The sequence below is a fragment of the Corythoichthys intestinalis genome, chromosome 12, assembly GCF_030265065.1.
Source record: "Corythoichthys intestinalis isolate RoL2023-P3 chromosome 12, ASM3026506v1, whole genome shotgun sequence".
Taxonomy (NCBI): Eukaryota; Metazoa; Chordata; class Actinopteri; order Syngnathiformes; family Syngnathidae; genus Corythoichthys; species Corythoichthys intestinalis.
Genome location: NC_080406.1, coordinates 55,991,407 through 55,998,547, shown reverse-complemented (window position 1 = coordinate 55,998,547; position 7,141 = coordinate 55,991,407). Strand labels below are relative to the sequence as shown.

Below are 7,141 nucleotides of genomic sequence, written 5' to 3'. Positions count from 1 at the left end.
GGGAATTTTGATGTTTTCTTCAGGCAGTCATCTTTGTAAATCTCACTGGAACAGCACCAAACAAAAGTTCCTGCATTGGACATTACTTTTGGCTATATATATAGTCAGTCTATCTATGTTATGTTATGTTATGTTATGTTATGTTATGTTATGTTATGTTATGTTATGTTATGTTATGTTATGTTATGTTATGTTATGTTATGTTATGTTATGTTATGTTAGGTTATGTTAGGTTAGGTTAGGTTAGGTTAGGTTAGGTTAGGTTAGGTTAGGTTAGGTTAGGTTAGGTTATGTGTGAGACACATCCGGTGAGGACGTTAGGTTATGTGTGAGACACATCCGGTGAGGACGTCACATCCGGTGAGTGTATTGTTTGTTAGCACTGCTACTAGTCGCTAATCTCCTAGTGCTCCTCAATTTGTTTTATCCCACGGACACATCGGAGAATCGATCCTAGGCAGGTTTGGCTCTCCTAGTGCTCCTCAATTTGTTTTATCCTACGATTTAACAGCGTAAACACCTGTTCATGGATTAAAACAACTCTACTCTCCTCCTTAGCTCCATCTCGCTAGCCTAGCTTATCAGAGCCATGGCTAGCCCTCTGCCTTCTCCCTCCCGTCTTTTCTACTCAGTGTGCTGTATGTATAGCGAGCACCCTGGCTCCTTCGTCGAGGACAGTAGTAGCTGTTGGAACTGTAGCTTAGTCTCAGGGCTGGAGACCAGGGTTTCTGAGCTAGAAGCACGGCTCTGCACTCTAGAGACGAAAGCTAATCCGAGCTATAGCCAGGTAGTAGCAGGGCCCGCAGGTCGTGCTTGCAGTAGTAGGAATGCTAGCGCAGTTAGCCCCCCAGCAAGCCCCGTGCAGCCGGGGGAAATTAAGGACGGATTTGTGACTGTACGGGGGAAGCGTAGTGGTAAACACACAACCTTAGTGCACCAGCAGCTTCACGTCACCAAAAGGTTTGCCCCCCTCAGCGACACACCGGCTGAACCAGACACTCTCGTAATTGGAAGCTCCATAGTTAGAGACGTGAAGCACCCGGCAGTGTCTGTCAGGTGTTACCCAGGGGCCAGAGTCGGTGACATCGAAGGAAACCTCAGGCTCTTAAAGCAGAGTAGGAAGAGATTCTGCCGTATCTTGATTCACGCAGGCAGTAACGACGCCCGGCGAAGACAGTCTAAGGTGTTTAAATTAAACATAGCCGAAGGTGGACACCGTAGCATTCTCTGGTCCTCTGCCTAATTTGGTCAATGATGAGATGTACTCTAGGTTCTCATCATTTAACCGCTGGTTGTCTAGATGGTGCCCAGTCTTTATTGATAACTGGCGTGCATTTTGGGGGAAGTCCGGGCTCATGCGCCGAGACGGCATTCATCCGACTTGGGACGGTGCTGCTCTCTTAACTCGAAACTTGGCTCCCAAACTTAGTCTCCCAAAGTGACACTTCAGAGTGGGGGCCCGGGCGCAGTGTTGTAGTGTAAAACACAACTCTGTTAGTAGTGTTCACTCGCCTCTTTCCGAGCTGTCACAAATCCAACATTTAGGACCGAAGATTGAGACTGTGTCCGTGCCTCGTATAGTGAACAGGAGAAAACAGAGTGCTATAGGAACGAGACCAAAGAATTTAATACATATAGCCCCTGACAGCAGTGAAAATAAAATAACTCTTAATAAATATATAAAATCTGGATTATTAAACATCAGGTCAATCTCGCCCAAATCTCTGTTAGTTAATGACTTAATTGGGGATTATAGTATTCATATTTTGGCCCTGACTGAAACTTGGCATCAGCAGGATGACTTTGTTAGACTTAATGAATCCACACCCCCAAGTCACGTGAATTTTCACACAGCTAGAGGCATGGGCCGCGGAGGGGGGGTGGCAGTAATATCACACTCATGTTTAGGTATGAGCCCAAAAAGTAAAGCTAATTACATTTATAACTCCTTTGAAAGTCTAGTGCTATCAATTATAGATGCTAACTCGAAGAACCAAAAACAAGTTCTTTTCATAGTGGTTTACCGTCCCCCTGGTCCCTACTCACAGTTTTTGTTAGATTTCTCTGACTTTTTATCCAGTATTTTGCTAAACTGGGATAGAATTATAATTGTAGGGGATTTTAATATACATGTTGATGATGACGGTGACTCTCTAAGTAAGGCTTTTAATGACCTACTAGATGGGACTGGCTTCATTCAAAATGTAAATAAGCCAACTCATAGTCACAAGCACACCCTGGACCTGATTTTAACCTATGGTACGGAAATTAGTGATTTTAGTGTCCATCCCCACGACCCCGTACTGTCTGATCATTTTCTAATTACCTTTCAGTTTGTGCTTCAAGACAATCCGTCACTAGTGACTAGAACTCAGATGAAAAGGACATTATGTGATCGCTCTGTTTCAGAATATAAACAGATAATCCAGCCAATATTTGCCTCCATGTCATCGGATTATGAAGGAATAATGTCCAGCCCTGCTATTAATGATGAGTTTGTTGATAGTGTTATTTTTACTCTTAGTACTACACTCGATGTTGTCGCTCCCCCCAAATTAAAGTTTGTCAAGCCGAGACGAGCCTCTCCCTGGTATAATGCTGAAACACGCTCTCTTAAACAATCGGCACGTAAATTAGAAAGACTTTGGCGCCGTTCCAACACAGAGCACACTCTCTCTGCCTGGAAACACAGTTTAGTGACCTATAAATAGGCCTTGCGTACGGCTAAAACCAGATATTACTCATCCTTAACCCCTTAACGCCGAATGTCGCGATTCGGCATCATACCGTTCCCGCTTTGAAAGCGGCCAAAATATCGTCTGCCTTTGTTCACTGCCAGTACATTAATGTCAAACACATGCCTAGGAACCTTTTTCAAGCATTAGTTTCAGTCGTGTCCGACCAGAGACAACACCGCTTCCTTTTTCGGACCGTGATATTCAAGATGAAAGCCACGTCGAAGTCCTGCGCACCAACTTGACTAATTAATTCAATTCAAGGTAAGTCAGCTAAAATAAAAAAATATGTACCGTCTTATTGTGTACTTGTGTTGCTAACACGATGAGACAGAGTTTCTATGATGAGTATTTTTGAAGCTCTATGACGATTTCCAGAAAAAACTATCAAATGCAGCACATTGAATCAAAATCCATGGATCACTAAGGGCATATTAAAATCTATTAAGCACAAAAATAAATTATACAAAAAAATATATAAATAAACCTAATTATGATAATAAAAATAAATATATTAATTATAGAAATAAACTCACACATATTATCAGGAAAAGGAAGAGTGATTATTATGCAGAATTGATAAACACATCTCGTGGTGATTACAAGAAATCTTGGAGAGTACTAAACAAGGTCCTAAATAAAGGACAAAAAACTCCTGTGTTTCCTGACCAGGATCTCAATACAAACACAACCACCACAAATAACAGTATTGCTGACAAATCTAACGATTATTTTGTCTCTATTGGTAGCAGCATCTCTAGTAATATCAGTCAGCCTCAAAATGCTTCCTTTCGAGACTGTTTATCAGGTAACTACCTGGGCTCGTTTTTTCTGAACCCAACTAACTGTGGTGAAGTACAGAAAATAATCAAGAATATGAAGAACTCAAACTCAGCTGGAGCAGATGGAATATCCAATAAAATTCTGAAAAGCATCTCCAACATTATCACTGCACCTCTAACCCACTGCATCAATCTGTCTCTGCTCTCTGGAGTGGTGCCCCAAATCGCAAAAATTGCACGAATCATACCAATCTTTAAATCTGGGAATAAAAATGATCTGAGCAATTACCAGCCAATATCAATTCTGCCTACCCTCTCCAAGGTTTTAGAAAGAGTAGTCCATAACAAACTCAATAACTATCTAGACAGACTAAACATCATTGTCCCATCACAATATGGATTCAGAAAACAAAATACTACATATATGGCAATACTTGACTTAACAGAAAAAGTCTTTGATGCAATCGACAAAGGTGACTTTGGAGTTGGCATTTTTTTAGACCTATCCAAAGCATTTGACACCATTAACACTGAAATACTCATCAATAAACTGCAGCATTATGGGATTAGAGGCCGAGCATTAGACTGGTTCCGCAGTTATCTGTCTGGACGACATCAGTATGTAAACATTAACAATTCTAAATCATCATACAAAGTCATCAAACATGGAGTCCCCCAGGGCTCCATCTTAGGGCCGCTCCTCTTCAACCTGTACATTAATGATTTTGTTAACTCCACGTCCGTTTTACATAAGGGAATATTTGCTGATGATACAAATTTGTTTTTTTCCCATAAAAATCCAACTGCACTTGAGCAAATCATAAATAGTGAATTAAAGAAAATAGACACGTGGTTAAAATGTAATAAACTATCTCTAAATATCAATAAAACAAATTACATTGTGTTTCGCTCCCATAAAAAACAAGCCACTAAACAAATCTGCCTAAACATAAACGGAGAAAACATAGAAAGGGTCTACTCTACAAAATTTTTGGGAGTCCATATTGATGAGTGCCTTAATTTTAGAAAACATATTGATGATCTTACACATAAACTGTCAAGATATGCTGCTCTTTTCTTTAAACTGAGACACTATCTCCCACTCTCTGCACTTCTCATTTTGTATAAATCTTTATTTGAACCACACTTACAATACTGTAATGTCATATGGTGCAACACATATCCAACTTATTTAAAAAAGCTTGAAATACTACAGAAAAAAGTTATACGTGCCCTAACATGGTCTGAGTTTAATGCTCCAACTAAAATAATTTTTCACCGCCACTACCTCCTGAGGCTTAAAGACCACAACTATTACCAAAATGCTTGTGTAATGTATCAGATTATCTATAGACTAAATTATAAATTAGGTGACCTCGTCCCAGTCTGTACTCCTCAACTCACATACACTACCAGAAGAAAACATCAAATCACAGGGAAAAAACGAAGGCTAAAGTGTACAAGCTTTAGCATTGTGTGCAAAGGACCACAGATTTGGAATGAATTGGATGAAACACTTAAAATGTCACACTCCATCTCCATCTTTAAGGAAAAACTCAAAACTCATCTCCTAGCAATGTATATATAATATGCTGATTATTTGAATAACATTACTGGTGTCTCTTACCAAATCCAATGTAACCAAAATTTTGAAATTGTCCACAGTTAATTGTGTGTGTGCCTGCGTGTGTGTGTATGTGTGTGTTGTCTAACTGGGCCCCTGCTAAAAGCTTTGAATAGCTTCTTTGGAGTGTCCTTTTCGCCCATCTTAACATGTGAACTGCTAGCGTATGATTATGTACTGTATTTGATGATGTGCGAATAAACTGAAACTGAACTGAACTGAACTGAACTGATTTTGGTTTGTAGCGCTATCGCTACAGCCGGCATCATCGGAAAAGCACCTCCCCCCTCCCCCCCACAAACGTTAATGTGTTGTTTGTCGAAGGTTTGCAACACTCGCACGCGTTTTATCTATAAACTATCACTCTCGTTATCATCTGTAAACATTACAAAAGTAATGTGTTGCATAAAAAAGGGCATTTGTGGTTACTATTTTTCTGTAGAACAAATAAATGAACGCATTCTTTATATGCAACGGTGCACACGGGTGCCTCCATGTCGTTCCACTTTTAGACACGTTTTATTCAGACATTGCCACACTTGTTGTCATCTGTAGACATAATAAACATAACGTGTTGCATAAACAATGTCATTGCTTTTGATTTATTTTTCTTATTTCTATATAATGAAAAATGAACACAGCGTGAGCTGATAACTATCAAACAGAAGCAAATGTATGTATGTTGATGGTTTTCAACACATTTTGTTTTGAAATTCTAACAGTAATTTCTTTACGTTATTTTTCTGCAGAAATACAAATGAATGCAGCAGCTTTTTACGCAAAGCTAGCACACCGGGCCAAACCACCTCCTGTTGAGAGTGCTCTCAGTGAGAGTGAGGGCAGCGATGAGGAGTACAATCCTAATAAAGCAAGTGAAGGTGAGTTTGTGTCAAGTTTGAGCTTGTTTGACATCTATGGATGTAACTATGTGAACACACTGAAAAGATAAAAATGTTTGGTGTTTCCTAAAGTGATTTATTATTTTCTGCACCAGGTGATGAAAGCAGCAGCAATGACTCTACAGTGGACATTAGCAGCAGTGAGGAAGATGATGATGATCCGCCTCATCCACCTCCAACCACCAGTGCTGCACCTGCAAGAGCTACATCAAGGGCAGATTGAGCCTAAAGCAATATATCAAAAAAAAAGCCATACAAATTGGGATACAAGATTTTTGTACTGTGCGACACAAGAGGTCTGGTGTACTCATTTGACATATTCACAGGGAAAATAGATCCGGTACCAGGCCAACCAGACATAGGAGCCAGTGCTAACATTGTGCTCAAGCTTGCACAAGTCATTCATCCTGCTGTTCTTTGATAACTGGTTCTCATCTGTAGATCTGTTTGTTGCTCTTGCAAAAAAGGGCATACCTGCACTTGGGACCGTGCAGCACAATCGCCTGCGTGGGTGCTGTTTCAGTGCAGACTCATAGATGAAGAAGAAGCGAAGAGGGACATTTGAAGAGCAAGAGGCTCTTGTGGACAATGTCTGCATAAGAGCAGTCAAATGGTTTGACAATAGAGGGGTGATTGTTGCCAGCACATTTGCCAGTGCCCTGCCTGTTATGATAAAAATCATCTTTTATTCATTTATTTACATCATATGTCTTCTAGTCTGATTAAAAATGTGATGTACATCTGTGTTTAAACAAAAACAATAATTGTTTTTCAGAATTTCACAAGCAGTGAAAAAAGATGTTGCGATAAAAGTGTGTTCAGACCTGAGATGGGAATGTGCCTTTTTTGCCATTTGTTTTCCTTAATTGCCTGTTGTCGCTAATCGGCATCATACATAAATGTATGACTATTTTATATATTTAAATATATATATATTTTATATGTTCAAATTAACACTTTCAATTTAATTTAGCATCTATTTGAAAGTAAAAACACACCCCAATTTTTTTTTTTATTATTGGAAAACAATTTAGGCATTAAGGGGTTAATAGATGAAAACAAAAATAATCCTAGGTTTCTGTTCAGCACTGTAGCAAGGCT

At 39.6% G+C, this 7,141-nt stretch overlaps 1 long non-coding RNA gene across 1 annotated transcript; it reads left to right on the top strand.

Moving 5' to 3' along the window:
- The first annotated feature begins 2,869 nt into the window (after positions 1–2,869).
- Positions 2,870–6,839, top strand: LOC130927479 (uncharacterized). The gene is made up of 3 exons (XR_009066437.1): positions 2,870–2,999; positions 5,891–6,019; positions 6,136–6,839. It is a non-coding gene; the product is annotated as an uncharacterized LOC130927479 (long non-coding RNA).
- The last annotated feature ends 302 nt before the right edge of the window (positions 6,840–7,141 follow it).